Source organism: Carassius gibelio, chromosome A18 (assembly GCF_023724105.1).
Source record: "Carassius gibelio isolate Cgi1373 ecotype wild population from Czech Republic chromosome A18, carGib1.2-hapl.c, whole genome shotgun sequence".
NCBI classification, from domain to species: domain Eukaryota; kingdom Metazoa; phylum Chordata; class Actinopteri; order Cypriniformes; family Cyprinidae; genus Carassius; species Carassius gibelio.
Genome location: NC_068388.1, coordinates 14,432,656 through 14,449,486, shown reverse-complemented (window position 1 = coordinate 14,449,486; position 16,831 = coordinate 14,432,656). Strand labels below are relative to the sequence as shown.

The window sequence follows — 16,831 nt, the reverse complement described above, 5'->3', positions numbered from 1 at the left end:
TAAGATGTGTTGAGTTTGTGTTGCTGTTTGCATAGCTTAGCAGCTGTGTGCCAACAGGCTAGGAGCATGTAAATGGCGTATGGAAGTACTCGCGATAAACCCTCCACACAGGGAATGCTCTACAATGATGGGATTACTCCAAAGATCAAAAAGAAGCACACAGAAAAGAAAAAAATATTTAGAGTGGATTTAGTACATGCGCTTTGGCTCATGCATTTCTATTACTCGCAGCCATACCAATGCTAAAATCATGTCACATAAACAAGCCACAATGCCATGGGTTTGTCTCAGTAACTGTGCCAGACATTCATAGATTTATTTGTGAGTTCGACTCAGTTGCAAACATATCAGTCGCGCTCCCACACAGCTGTAAGTAGACTCTTTTGAGTATCACAGCAGCTATAATTTAACAGAGGATTTTCTGATGATATCAGATCAGTCTCAGGCGCAAAGGTCACATCCTGTTTCAAATGTGGACGTATCCTATTGATTTCTTAATGAGCAGATAAAGAATAGCATATTAATAAAGCTTGTTCTGGGTCCATAATGGAATATTTTGTGGATGTGTGCCACTCCTCGTCGCAGCTGAGAGAGAGGAGCAGAAATTATTCTTTATAAAATTTTAAGGCTCCAAAGAAAGCGTTAAGAAATGAATTACTGTTCCAAATTGGGAGAGGATTTTAACACACAAGGCTGCTGAGGCACATGGATGTCAAATCAAATACTTAGTCTACTGGAAAACAAGCTACTTTCTTCTTTTAACATACTGCTCTGAGCATGGAAATGGATGGGCTTAAGTGTTTTCCCTTAGAAACATAAATTATCCATGTGCCAGAGTTGCTAGGCTTTCTAGGCCTGCTCACATCTGCCTAAAAGTGATAAAACAATTGGGGTGATCAACCTTTTTGCTTTAAAGAAGACAGATGGACAGATATCAAATAAAAAATTTTTTTTTTTAAATTCCACATCTTATAATTTTTTTTTTTTTTTTTTTGCACTCAAGTGGATAGATGCCTTTTCATGAATCCACAGTACTTCAGATCTTCAAGCTCTTGTATAATGTGAGATGACATTATCCCCGTGGGTGGGATGTATAGACACATGTCCCTCCATTTGTGCTATGCTGATGGAGTCAAACACACAGCAAATCTATGTTATACAGATTTAATGTACTATCAGTTAATGGGGCACATGAGTAAAATGCATTACAGTCCGTCTCAGTTTGATTATGGACACAAACACACACAAAAAAGATGTTATGTGACATTATAAAATTATAATGCATACAATAGAGCAACACTAGTTCAGGGAAGTTGGAAAAATTATAATAAAAATATATGTACATTTAAAATTAATCTGTCCGTCCGTTCTATGCTTTACCAGTAAATTACTATAAAAAATGTTCCCTGCACTTTCATACCTCAGATTTTCTTATTGCACAAATAGATCTGTCTGTCTGTCTGTCTGTCTGTCTGTCTGTCTATCTACTGCATATATTGGACCATTTCTAACTGATCTTAGTTAGTTTCGAATAGACTTGAAATGGCAATCATAAAAGGACGGAGTACAAAGGTAGGGTGAGGCACAGCAGCTGCTAGACCTCTGGTGTTAATTAACTCCAAGAACTGCTGATCAGCCCAGGTCTCTTTTAAGCCACACTCTCTCTGCAGGAGCAGGATGTGCCACTGAAACACTGCTGTGCTGGAAAGGACAGTCTTTCCATTCAGTTCCTCACATTCAGCCTCCTGGTGCTTTCAGCCCATGTTTGTGCACCTTTGTATGTTGGAGTGTGTTTGTGACAGCCATTGTGCTGCTATCTAAATTTGCAAGACTCCCCTGACACTTATTTAGCAGTCTGAGTAGATGTTCACTACAGCAGATGGGAGATGTATGACAGCTGGACTCCCGGATTGATCGGAGACTGCTGATTAGCCATCCGTCTCTTTAGTAAATGGTACTAATTTAGGTTGAGTTCAGGATTGTTGCTGTTTCTGCTTTTCAATCATATATATCAGAAACAGTGTTATGTAATTTTGTCTTGCGTCACCAAATACATGAAACATTTTCACTTCATTTTGGAGGCTTCCATTATAGCCTTGGAACTCCTTTTGCTTCTTATACAGAGAACAGAAGTAAATCATTATTAAATGATGGAATTTTTAATCAGTTATTTAATTAACATTTTAAAGTTTAGCCAAGAGCAAGTGATGAAATCTTCATAAATAAGTTAAATGCAGCATCAGAGTTTCATTTTATATATTTAAAAAAAAAAAGTTACATTTGAAGGTTATTATTTGAAATAAAATTATCCTATGAGCTGTACACAATATAACAAGGAACATCCATTAAGACTGGAAATATGGTCCTTTTTGAATTTATCTTTCTAATGGACAAAAAAAAAAAAGACAAGAACAGCTTTTCTCTTTCAATTCTGGACCTGTGCATTTAGTGTTTTGTGTTTTTCTTCATCCATTCAGACATGTGTACTGGTTTCATCACTACAATCGATTTCTGATTCAAGCAGCCCACATACACATACAGAAAAATCCATCTATGTAGCCTCTTTGGCTCTCCCTGTTCCTCATCTCAGATTGCATTAATTCATTTTGGATTCCAAATCATTTGTGGATTTCACCTTTTATTTGCCCGTAGACCCAGGCAAACACTGTCAGGTAATAGCAGACCTAAGATATTCTGCACCAGCAGCATGAAGCCCAGTCCTCACAGATTGTTGAAATCAAATAATGTGTGGCCTCTCCCTGAATATATTGAGTTTCTAAAATCATTCTCACACTGAAACTGGAAATCTTCAGAGAGCTGGCAACCTCAGCAAATGCCGAACCTACACACAACCTTGTCATACATTTTGTTTCAGTCATTTATTGTGGTAGTTTGACAAACTATGCACTCGCTCACATAGACACTAACCGAATCCCTAACATGCTGGAGTCTCGCTCTTGGCATTTTGTGGCCAAAACAGCAGAATGACATCGCTGGCAATGTCCCAGTTCCTTCACGTCATGTAAAGCGGGTTTCAATTTACTCTTGAGCCATTTCAGATACGAGGACTCTAGGCAAGAAAGATCTGTTTTTGTTCATTTCATTCTGTTATGCTGATAATTAAAGTAATGGCCAATAATGTTTGATGAAGCATTTCATTTGCTCTAAAGTCTTCCCTGCATTTTCTTTTTCACCAAGTAAGCACAAAAGCCCATAATGACTGTAATTGCAAAGGCAGCTGAGGATACTCACAAGTAATAGTGTGCCCTTTCTCCCACGGCTAAACCGGACACTTCAGTAATCCGGAGACTCAATAATCCTCGCAGACCGGGGGGTCAAGAGTGTGTAAACGGAGGATGAGGATGTCTTTCTCAGATTGCCAGGGGACGTCAGGGGCTCTGAGAGGGAGCTGCTGGCATCTAGACAGACCACGTGGGCAGTCACGTCCTTAGCGGGCGGCTGTGGACACAAGAGGGGTCATCTGTGAGAGAGAGAGAGAGAATGGATCATTCTCATCTTCAGACAAAGGCAGGCATTGAGAACCAGGGGATGAGGAGAGCACAGGGTTGGAGTAGGCGTCATTCATTACTAGCTAAAGATCTAATTTATGGTTTGAAATATGAATACAAATAAACCTGGACTGTAAGTTGTGTTCACACTACACTCAAACCGATTTGTAATTCAAATCTGATGTTTTTCAGGTGATTAAATCCGTTCTGTTTATACAGAAAGTGTGATCAGTTTTAGGAAGTACTCACAAAGGCACATAAGAGGTTAATTGTATAAATGTTAAGATTCTTAATAAAGCACATTTTCAAAAATGTTATTTTAATTGGATATCAATCCACTTGCAAATTTAGTTTGGATTAGTGTTGCTTTTCAACATACAAATCAATTTGGGTCTGATATGCCCAAAATCAGATTTTAGCTGATTTTAATTAATTAAGCTGTACAGAACGTGATACTGTATATCACAGTTTTTGTAGAAGTTACCAGTGCAATGCTCACATGTGATTGATAATCACTGCTATAGGGTTCCTACACTGTAAAAAATAAAAATCTGTTAACCCTAAAACTCAAAGCAATGAAGTAAAAAAAATATATATATACAATTAATAATAATTTAATAAATAAATAAATACAGTTGGTTATTTATTATTCTCTTTTTTACATACAGGATATGTTTAGGACAAGTTTGTACACATACGCCTTCAAATTTCATGCATTTTTCTCTGCAAAGAGAGCAAATTTGTGTTACATTTACACCATGTTGACAGTTTCATGTGTAGAAAATGCATCTATTTTTTAACTACATCGTTAATAAAGAAAATGTTACTTAAATCATGTTGTAGTTACGTTTTTGAGTTGACTAGTAAAATATATATATATATATAGAAATCACAATCTCGAATCGTCAAGATTCTGAAGGTTCTGAAAAAAGAGAGCTTAACAAGTACTGCCTTCTTAGCAACTCACCCCAGAAGACTGTTAAAGCAGTGTCCTGAGAGTCACTTATTGTGTGCTCATGTGCTGACAGTGAGAGATATACAACTGGATGTGACCTCTGACAGATGAAGGGATTAGTATTGATCAAGTGTGCAAGCCCACAGACAGGGGATGAATCAACAGTCTATTGCTTTCTGTTGTGATGTATTCATACAGCCCCCACTTTACCGTGCAGTCAACGCAACTTACCACATCAACCGCACCATAAATCCAGTGGGAAAGGAGCTTGACATTGTGTTTGTCAGTAAGAAATGTCAGCCTTAATATCTCAATGATGCTCTATTGCTCTCGGACTGCTGCACACATCTGCATGTCGGAAATGTTACAGTCCTTATACAATCAGTGTTTGTCTCCATGGAAACTAGTCAGTACCTATGGCTAGCGGAGAGGGAATATGTGGAGGATGTCTGGGGGAGGGAAGAAAAGATTACTTTGGGGACACAATCAAATTGCTTCTACCCTTATATATACAGTACAGACCAAAAGTTTGGACACACCTTCTCATTCAAAGAGTTTTCTTTTTTCATGACTATGAAAATTGTAGAGTCACACTGAAGGCATAAAGGGCTATTTGACCAATGGAAGGCTCCTGATCCCCACTTAAGCCCAGGATGGTTTCCTGTTCCCGAGTCAAGCCCAGGGAGGGCTCCTGATCCCAACTTTTTTGGAATCGGGTTTGTAGGTATTATGGGGTGGCGGGGGTAGGGTAGTACGGCTCCAGCTGTAGAGGCCGAGGCTGGGGCCACAGCCTAAGAGGCTTCTCCGCTCTCCCACCCTCCCTCGCCTTTGGATGTAATGTGATTTGAGTTCCTGTGTTTTCCATGTCTTTGAATTAAAATTCCATGTTGAAGAAATTCCCAGCATCTCCCGTGTCTCCTTACTCCTCGACCCCATGTAGCAAGACAAGGAGATGTTCAATACTTGGAGTTACAGTGGAAAGACAAAGGAGACAGGTTTCCAAACTGTGCAAGAATCCGTAGATACTTCACTGCTAGATTCAAGAAGTCTGACTGGTAATACAAATGTCAATGTCACGCAGTCTTGTGTTCTTAACCCCTACATATAACCTATCCTACAGCCAGGGAACCTATTTAGGGGTTAAATCTCTCAGCCCAAAGCTGAAACTTTCTCTTTGCTTCCTTAAAATGAAAACCCACTTTGAAACATCCTGCAGAGAAAAATAGAGGTCCGCTAAAGCCTGCCAGCTGCAAGCATGCTGATAACAGCCAGATCTGGATTTATGCAGTATCATTGGTCAGTCTATGACTTCTGGCACACCTGTGAACTGCACTCACTCGTCTGATGCAAGGGTTTCCAAGGGAATGGCTCCTTTTAAGCCAGTGGAATAGAATGGTTGCATCGGTCCTATGTAAACAGATATGCTGGTCCATGCAGGATGTTAGCCAGGTAATAAAGGTGTACATGAAAAGCAGGTTATCACCAAAACCTTCTCAAGGACTTTTAGAAGGACCGACTGATCTAAGCTTATAGAGTATGTAGAATTTACTGCAAACCTCATGACTGAAATATAAGACCTTTTTGCTGAAGGTCAAGCAAATGTTTTTTTTTTTTCAATGCACCATTTACCATCCATTATTTATCACAAAAAAAAATAATAATAATAATACAAAAAAAATTCTCAAAAGGAGTTTGTGTGTGTGTGTGTGTTTGTTCCACAGTAAGAAAAAAAGAAAGAAAAGAATGTCATACAGGTTTGGTGAGTGATTGATGCCAGAATATCTGTTTTCAGCGGCACTTGTTTAGTTTAAAAGTAGACATGTCAAGCTTTCTATAGATACCTCTCTCGTGTATTTTCGTTGAGTATTCACTGAGTTACAGTTCATTTTAATGACATATTTGTAAATGAAGATCAGCACAGACAAAGGCTGCAGACAGCACACCTTGTTTGTTATCTTTATTTTACAAGTGCACAAAGTTTTGTTGTTGTTATGTCTGTATCCCAAAAAAAAAAGTAGACCCTTTACAGATTCGATTGATGTATTGCTCTTATCTGTACGATTAAAACTGAAAGTGTAATTTAAGTTCTTTTCGGGGTTATCAGGAGAAAATGACTCATAACGTGTATCCGCGTTAATCGACTCCAGAGGGTTAATACTTTTGTATGATTTTTCAGTTAATGTAAAGAAATTATACCTAGATTTTAAGACTACTAATGAACTAAATAATTCCATATTCTGTATGTCAGTTGTGAATAAAATACGCATAACATTGAAAATCTGACCACTTCAGGTAACGTCACATGACCTTATACATTTACATATTACTCACTGTGGTTACAAGGTTACATCCTGCAAATAAGAACTACAACTGAAGCAGTCAAGCAAACAATGAGAAATCCCATTAGCATGCTCCAGCAATTGAATTGAATGAGGATGGAAATTGCATGTGGCTCCCTGAGCGACCTGAGTAGAAGGTTATAGAGGTAGTGATAATTCTTCAGGGAGTAAAAATCACTTTGCTTGCCACTGTCTGCATGTCAGTGTAATTACAACCACGTGGGGACGAGAGGAGGACCGTGATACCCAGTTGATTATGGCCTTAATAATATGCTGGAAATGAGAAGCATTTCACTGGGTCTCTTGTGTCTGAACCAGTGCAGTAATGTATGTATGTTTTTGTATTTGTCTTGTGAGATGGAATACAAGCTCTACATACTGGTTCCAAAAGAATGTTCACAAAACCCAAGAAACAAATCATCCATTTGGCTAGTTCACAACACTAATTTTGGCATAATATGCACCCAAAGTCTCCAAATTTGACCCAACTCCAAAATTGCACCTGTAGAAATGTAGTTTCTTTCCAAGCTCCCTCATTCCTTCTCCCTCTCTCTAAGTTTCAGTGCATTTTTCAAGCTGCCTGTCCTACCATCTTCCAAAAGAGGCATCAGGGGGCCAATCGCATTCAGCCACAGTCCTCCTCTGGGCTGCCAAGCTTTCGCTGAAATTACCGCCGAGGGTTTTGTCACTCTGTAGTGGATGAGTGGCAGCTCTCTACAGCTCGTGCAAAGCCCACATAATCAGACTCCCAACGAGTTTGCTTGTGTGAGACAGATAAAGAGAGAGAGAAAGGGAGTGAGAGAGGAGGAGACAAGAGATAAAGAGAGAGTGAATGGGAGTGAGAGAGGAGGAGGCGTGTCTCGTCTCATCTCATGTTTAACACTAAATGAGATTGCCTGCATCTGCTCCCTGAAGAACCCTAGAACATATGACCGTCCCTATCACTTTGTTCTTTTCCATTTTTGCCTCCATGATGTTCCACTTCTGAAGTCTTTTGAGAGGGGTTCTAACAGCTGAGAAGGTTTCAGTATCAGTGCCATTATGGGCACTTGCTTAATTGTATACGTTTGAAATGAGCACCGCTACATTGTGTGAGTCGCTGCTTTGCGCATTATACTCTTCATTCTAAGAAAGTATGGCTCTGATCTTTATAAGAGACACCCATCTTTCAGGACACTTCATGTTCTGAAGATTTTCTCTCCTGAGAGATGTTACTGAGTCCTTCAGATTAAGTGTTTCAGTCATGCTAACTGGTTGTTTTACTCTGCTAAAGGCGATCATTCTTTCACTTTCTATGATTATGCATGCATGCGTTTTCTCCCACATGTTTATTTTACAGATGTACTCTCATCTATTGACTTTTCATTATTCACATTTCACTTCAGATTTTCGTTATGCTGTTTCACTGCGCGAAAATGCTAAGATTAGCCTGTGGGATAGCAAAGATTTTTCCAACAAAAAACAGGACATAAATTCTACACCACCTAAAAGAAGTAAAAAAATATGAATGAAGCAATTTCCAGACCAGGAGGTCAAGGTTTGGATTGTTAATTCACCGAGGTAAATTTGTAGACGGTCCCTAAAGCAGCCTAAGCAAATATGCAGTGAATATCAAACCTTAAACTAACTTTACCATGCTAAATTTATGATAAATGGTTACAAATTACACTCCTGTGCTGTGATATATCATTTTATTTTGTAGAAATTTTGTTTTTAAAACAAAAAGTCTTCATTGAATTTTGCAAGCAAAAGCTTTAGACCCAGTGTTTGAATTACACAAAGAAAAATAAAGATTTTCTAATGTTTACATTCACTGCAAATAATTGTAGCAATTTATTTACATCTCTTTATCTATCTATCTATCTATCTATCTATCTATCTATCTATACATCTATACATCTATATATATATATATGCTCACTATTAGCTAACCATTAACTATGACTTTTGCCTCAATTAACTCCTTATTTGCTGCTTATTAATAGTTTATAAGGTTGTTGTTAAGTTTAGGGTATTGGGTAGGATTATGGATGTCATGCATTATACGTACTTTATAATAATATATACTAATATACTAATAAATAGCCAATAAATACACACACACACACACACACACACACACATATATGCTATATATATGTATAGAATAATTGTCTATTTTTGTTTCTATTTTAATTTCAGGTGCAGGTCCAAAGATTTCAGGATTTGAACAGAAATTCCTGTTAGCTCAAGGCTAATTTGCTAAGCCATTTTTACTAATGCTAACACATTTTTAGAACATTTTTGCTTAGAGTATCTGTTTCAATCAAATTCTCATTATCAGCTCAGACAAGGCTACAGCATGATTTTTTTTTTTTTTTTTTTTTTTTTATATCCCTCTCTGGGACTCTTGCACACATCTTGCCTTCATCAGATGAATATTCCATCCATGTCAACAATCAACATGGAAAACCATTGCCTATTTACAGCGAGGGCCAATTATCTGCCTAAAAATGCTTCTATTCAGCATTCTTTTCTAATTGATCACATACATTTTATAATAATAAAAATAGAAAGATTTCATAACACTTTCGTAATCAAAAGTTATATAATATATAATAATGATAATAAATATCAAATAAAAATTTAAATCTTATTTTGTCTAATTTACTATATACCATTTTATTATAATAGTAAAATGAAAAAAGTTGTAATAATAATAAATAATACTTTTTTTATTAATTATTATTAATTTAATGATTTCTTAGTAGTTTTGTGGTAATTACAGCATCAATTTATATTTCAAACATCTGTTTACAAATCTTATTCTGTGTGAAATGTATTGTGTAAATTTCATAATATTAAAATATAATGTTCTAATAATAAAAAATATATTACAAATTATATTATCAAGATGCGTTTAGTTTCCTTAAACCATTAACTAAAAATCTGGATTTAGAGTGATCTCAAATTCTTTGACCCCACTGTGTATCTCTCTACACCAATCTTAAAACATTAAATTACAATATCATTTTAATAGTTTATGTAATATTACAACATATTTACACTGACTAACACACCTGGCAAAGTTGGATGGCAATAGTTAATCTCATCCTACAGTGCAAGACTGAAGAGTCTCGTTAGATTCAAGAGAACATTGTGGAGATGCAGTAGCTCAGCTGTGGATGCAGGGAGGCAGCATCTTATATTTTATCTGCATTGACATGGATATATGGGTGTGTGGGGGTGGCGTTGAGGGCCTGACAGATTTTCCCACAATGTGAATTCATGTTTACTTTTTCACAAGCAACTGAAACAGGCCTTTCACACTGTGCATGCCTCAAAGATCCTGTTATCCTACAGTAGTCTTGCTGGCTTTGGTGAATTCAAGCTACAATTAACACAGTGTGATTAAAAGAGCACACCAGGGAGCCTCCGCAAACAAAGCAGAATTTGCCATGGAGGCAATAATTTTGCACAGATTATTTATTCTTTTCAGCACCCTGAGTGCTTAGGAGAAAATCAATAACATATGCAAACACCCGACCGAACACCAATCACAAATCACTGGCTGTAAAATATACACAGCGTGAAGACAAACAGAGAAATGAGTTTTGGTCACAGATGGAGCTATAACAGCAGCCTGTAAGAGCATTTCACATAGATCTGCCCTTCAGCTCACAAAAATCAAGCAGCCGCGTGAACAAGCGAAAAAGAATCAGACTGTTCAAGGTGCCCAAGGTTGCTTAAAGATATCTTTTGGTTTGTTTATATCTTTTTCTTTCATATTGATGTTTCTGAATTGCTTACAGCAGCTTTATGGAAATCACTGTTATTTACAGGCAATTTTTGAAAGCTTGAAATGTTGCACTATACTTGCGAGTTTGTATTCTGCAATATTGATTGACTGTATTATTCTTAAAAGTTCATTAGTATTCATAAAAGGCACCTTTCCAAATAATTAAATAGCTGTTTATTTAAATAAAACACACCCCACAAGGGCGATCAGGATCAATATATGCTGATTTGGATATCATCAATGTTGAGAAGTGTGCTGCTTGATATTTTTGTGAAAATATTTTTCAGGATTATTTGAATCCAAAAGAACATGTTGTTTTTTTTTTTTTTTTTTATGTATCAATGTAAAATTCTTTCTTTTGATCAGTTTAAAGCATCCTCGCTGTATAAAAATATAAAAATATTAGTAAAAAAATTATTATAATAATTCTGACTAATGTCAAAATTTGAACGGTATCAGGATAAAGTATGACTTTGTTATCCCAGAGGTTAATCTTAGCATTTTCACACAGTCAAACAGCATGGTAAAGACCTGAAGTGAAGTAATTTAATGGACACATTTTTAACGCTGTTGTGTGTTGTTGAAAAAAAAAACTTCTAGCATCCAGGTATTCATGCCAGTTGACATAGCATTAAGAAATACTGCTGCTGTGAGATTTTAAATAAACCTAACAAGGCTTGCTGCTCTCACTGGAATGGACAGTATCTTGAAACCTAATCCTCCATGATGATCTTTCTGCTAGTAGTTAAATGTAGCTCATGGCTGGACACTTGTTTTGTCTCCTGACTTAAAAACATGAGAAATGGAGACAGCCGTGGATATTTTCAGTTATATCTTTCTAACAGCTGGCATCTACTGACAGTGAGAGAGACAGAGAGCACCCTCGATTTAATAAAGGCATCTGCTGAAAACTCTATTTTATTCACAGCTGTCTGCAAAATTAGCTCTATCACTGCGTTTACCTACTTGAAATGTGAGACCCAAATTGCTTTGACACAAGGACGCACTGTCTGTCTCAACCTCATCTGCCATACTCTCAGCAAAATAATGTAAGTGGCAATTTAGGCCTTATTGAACTGAGCTAAAAGCAGGGTAAGCTATTTGTCATGCCGTATGCAGCCCCAGACAGCATTGCAGGGCTTAGGGTGGCTGTTTTATGAACTAGTAAGGAGGGCATAAATGCATCAGGCTCTGTGGTTCGCACAAAGTGCAGTAGAAGATTCTCATTCCATGTCACCCAACGACATGGTCAGTTTAAATCTGATTTAATCTCATAGGTTCTCTGTATATTAACTAACATTTGCTTCCAGTTTCATTAGGTTAAACCACAGCTTTCTAGAGGTTAAGGCAAACTGTACATTAGAGAAAATAAGCAGGCGTGAGGAATAATGCAATACTTGTAATAGTATAATTAAATCTATCTGTCTATTTATCTGTCTTTCAGATTGTCTATCTGTCTGTCTGTCTGTCTACTGCAAATATAAGAATATTGATAAATTATCTTAGACAGTTTCTAATAGACCAAACAAAACAAAAAAAATATTTATATGCTGGCATGTTTGCAGCAGCATTACATGCAAATCTCTTAGAAACAAAATGTGGTCAAGCCACGAATGAATGAATGAATAAATAAATAAATCCGATTTTGTTAGTTTCCTATGGTATTTGAATTAGGTTAAAAAAAAAATTTATATTGTATATTATAAGTTATTAAGTGTTTTTTTTTTTTTTTTTTTTTTTTTTTTTTTTTTTTTTTTTTTAGATTAGAATTTCATATAATTATGGTAGATATAAGAACCAAACTGAAGAATCATGGCTTTTCTATTTGCACAACTTTTCTTGCTCTTCCCCATCAGCAAGTATTCTATGGGATAAAAATATATTGAAGAAAATACTGTAGTGAAATTACAGATTAAATTATAGTGAGAATAGATTTTTTTTTTTTTTCTGTAGTCTGATATTCCATTTTCCAGCGGAAAAAAATTAAATAAAAATCTTTAAGAGACAGAATCATAAGCTATATCTCAAATGTTGTTTTTAATAAATTAGAATGCCGTCAAAAGATTATTTCAGGTGTTGGTGGGTTTTTGTTAAATGTGAGTCAAACCATCACAATTAAAAGAACCAAAGACTTAAACTACTTCAGTCTGTGTCAGTCTGTGTGCATTGGATTTATTTAATACATGAGTTTCACAATCTGAGTTGAGTTACTGATAGAAATGAACTTTTCCACAACATTTTAATTTACTGAGATGCACCTGTATTAGATGACCTAAAGCATTACTGAAGACACATCTCTGTTCTTTGCAGAAATGGGGTTATGCTGTCATCTGTGTCTATATCCACAGGATTGACATTGCACTGCAATCTAACAAGCCACGCAGTGATCCCTCCTCCACAGGCCAAGGTGCTCTATATAGACTCTTTATCTACATTACTGGGCCTCGTTCGAGTCAAAAATGCAACACATCATAGAAAGCAATGTCTCCCTTTGCTTTTCAATTCTTCGTCACAGCTTCCCTTTTTCATTGTCTTAGCTTATAACCTGAACACCAACCCTGATGCATTTTACTTCAAGGTAAATTCCATTTTATCATTTTGTTTCTCATTGAATCCTCTTTCTGCAAGGTGAAAAAAAGACCTGTAATAGCACAAAGGAGAACCGTTCTTTGTTACACATCACTGGTGATATAACTGGATACAAGGAAAGAATGGTCAGATTTACTATATATGATGTCAGTGTCAAAGGATTACAAGGACATCTGCCAATTCACATACCAGAAATCATTACATTTTTTTTCTGAGAAAATAAATTAATAAAATAAAATAAATCCAATATGTCATATGTGTCATGATTCACCCAATCTGAAGTCCAGAGCTGATGAATTTTCCTATACCTAAAAACTCATATTGACTCTTACTCTTACTGTATATTTGCTCAGAGTTTCACTTTTACTGAAGTGATTTTTTTTTGAGTGACATGCCATCATGTTTTCACTTTCATCAACTTAAATTATTTATAAAAAAGCCTTTTCAAAATCAACTTTTTGTTACAATTTGTCACAAAGTTAAGCGCTTAGACGTTTACCAAGCATATGTTTAATGTGTCTCAGTCTAACATGTTCGTGATTGAAGAAATTCTACAAGAACACGGTGCGATTTTAAATGACTATTGCACGGGTACAGCCCTTTGTCTGATAGATGCTTATGGCAAACAAATTGCTCATGGCTGTGCTGATGACACCCAAACAGGAAGTCTTATCAGATTTGTTATTTTCCTGTCACTCTTGTTAGGATCATCTCTACTTATCCATTTGAAAAGCTTTTATGCCTCTTAACTCTCAGCTCAGCCTTTTACTATCTGGGTAACACACACTGCTAACCTCTTTCTGAGCTCCTCCTGCTCTAGGACACCCAGACATAGACAGAAAACCCTGTAAAACTCTCTCTAGCAGTTATATTTAGCAGGTCTCTCTGGCTGTACATCCACAGCTAGTCTGTTGTAATGCCTGAATCTGCTTACATGGTAAATGAGGATCAAGCCTGCATGCCCGAACTGACAGGATGGTTTGGCCAAGTACAGACAGAAGGTGGTAAATGGACTTTCACAGGCTTATCCACACGAGAAATATCAGACTAATGGTGATGTCTTTCATAAGTTAGGTCGGTTTGGATGACTAGATAAAACTATTGGATTTATATCAGCTCTTATATGATCCAAAAATCATAAGTTCGGTTTGGATGACTAGATGAAACTATTGGATTTATATCGGCTCTTATATGATCCAAAAATCATAAAAGTTCTTTGCCACAAACGTGATACAGTACGTCAGCATACTGTAGCTACAACTAGAAAATAAAGCTGCACAGTTAATTTCTGCATTGGTACGACCAACAATATCTGATTTAAATGGTTATTTAATACAGTTTTTTATCGTCTTGGTGTGATTTGACTTGGAAAGTGATTGAGCAATAAGGAAAAGGGAGGTGTTATTGATTGTGTTTGACACCATGAGAAAGAGCAATAAGACAGGAGTAAAAATTAGCCATATATTCATATGGAATAACTGGGCATTTTATTGGTTGATTACCATTTCAGCTTCTCAATGCATAACCATATTTTCCATTTTGTTAGGAAAATTTGATTGGCCTTTTGCTTCCTTGTTAGATGTAGTGCCCTACAGTATATACAGCATGGTGGAAACTTTTAAGACCATTAGCTAAATTGCTTTTTTTTTCTGATATATTGCTATTTTTTACAATTGAATACAAAAATAGCGGTTTAAGACCATTAGTTAATTTGCTTCTTTTCTGCATCTCTTTCTCATTTAAAGCATTTTCACAAATATACAATTTTTGTTTTTTGTTTTTTAATCCCAGATTTGCATTATGCTATTAGAAATTTAGAACATTTTTTATCCAAAGGATTTATTTTATTTATTTATTTTGTGAAATGGGATTATTATTACAGCTGGCTTTGAGACTTTTCATGTCTGAGGAAGATCTGTTTCCTCTGCTCTCAGTGACATTCAGGTTTTTGATTAAAAACTCTGCTGTACACTTGCAGTCTCAGGAGATGCAGTAATATATTGCAAAGCATCTGGCTTGGCTGCCTCCGTTCGCACCAGAACCCACACAGCAGGAACTTGAAGAGCAATTTAGACACATTTTACATCGAGAATAAAGAGATCTTGACAAAGTAATGAGCAAATAATTCCTGTGTGCTGAAAAAAAAAAAAAAAAAAACAGAATGACAGCTGTAAAAAAAATAAAAAAAATAAGTGGTTTTCTTTGTGTTACCAAAGCACAACAGAACTGATTTCATAATCGATTTCATTGATCACAATAAGGACATCGTTATGTTTAACTCATGCTGTGTAGCTGCTCAACATGGATGTGAACTGGTACAAATACAGTGTGATGTCTGTTTCCCTTCCATCCTGTGTGTGTTCAGCACGACAAACCAGGCATGGCCGTTGCTGTGGAAACAGTAGGAACAAATCAGTATTGCCAGTCAGCAGCGCTGAGCCAAGGTCTTAACTCAGCCCAGTGTGTCCTGCTCGCCCTCGCCTGTGATCTTGTCAGAGTCGGCATTGGCAGGCAGAGTACTCCCCGATCAAAATCTCACAGGACCCCGTGCTCCAGAAGGACTGCTGGGAATAGGCTTGAGTTTCTTTTTCCACAGAGCATTTATTGCACTTGCTACATGATGTCTTCAGTCTGATTGACCCTTTCAATAAAATTTCTGATGTCATTGTTCAGTTTGCGTATTTAAATTCTTTAGGCCGGAAAAGCAAGTGAGCTAATTAACTTGAAGCAAAGAACTGACCCTTCTGAACTGAAAACTGAAACTCCAGCCCTCTTGGTTACTGTTGTTCTGAAGAGCTTTATATTACATCCCAAAGGAAAGATACCAACAATTTATAGTGGATTAAAGTGGGCTTATAAAGTGGTAGAAACTGAATGGATATGATTCCTATGTGGGCTGGAATAAAGTGTGCATTGTAAAACATTTTTGGCAGTAACTTGATTAAAAACTGCATAAACTGCTGACTTTGTTTGAGACTATCCAAACACATATTTATGGTAATTATTTCTGAATGTATTGGAGAAGCAACGATTGAGGATAAACTTGCCAGCTTTCTGTGGAAAAGATAGTTTTTTTTTTTCAAAAAAAAAAAAAAATAATAATAAATTGAAAGGTAAATGCTTAACTCACCATGTACACATTTAAACAGATTTTTTTCCTCTGAACTTTTAACTTGGAAGTATGCAAAATAATAGTTTATAAAATTAATAACGTGAAATAAAGTGATAAAAAGTAAGTTTATGAATAACTTTTTAATTCATTCATTTTAATTAGTAAATTTTTACAGACTTGTTAGACACAATAATGCTTTGTAAACAAAATGATAAATAAGTACGGAGCCCCGCACATGACATGCAGGAAATAATATTAGACTGAATCGTGTGGACAATTTACTAAATCGTTCCCTCACTGTACAAAAAACGTGCACACGATTACTATTGCGTTCCCTCGATTTACTATTTCGTTCACTCGATTTACCGGTATAAATTATGTGCACAATCCTAATTCGTTCGCTCGATTTGCTAAATCGTGCGCACGATTTGGCAAATCGAGGGAACGCAATAGTAAATTGAGGGAACGCAATAGTAACCGTGTGCACGTTTTAGTACATTGAGGGAAACAAATTAGTAAATCGTGCGCACAATCTATTTATTTTTTCTT

At 36.3% G+C, this 16,831-nt stretch overlaps 1 protein-coding gene across 4 annotated transcripts in view; it reads right to left on the bottom strand.

The window, feature by feature from the left end:
* The window catches only part of LOC127934018 (galactosylgalactosylxylosylprotein 3-beta-glucuronosyltransferase 1), a 76,260-nt gene that overhangs the window by 47,410 nt on the left and 12,019 nt on the right, over positions 1-16,831 (bottom strand). For 3 of the 4 annotated variants that reach the window (XM_052531178.1, XM_052531183.1, XM_052531180.1), the window contains exon 2: positions 3,253-3,481. The gene's annotated coding sequence lies outside the window, so the exon portion shown is untranslated. The remainder of the gene's footprint in view (positions 1-3,252; positions 3,482-16,831) is intronic. The other variant, XM_052531179.1, reaches the window with a different exon arrangement.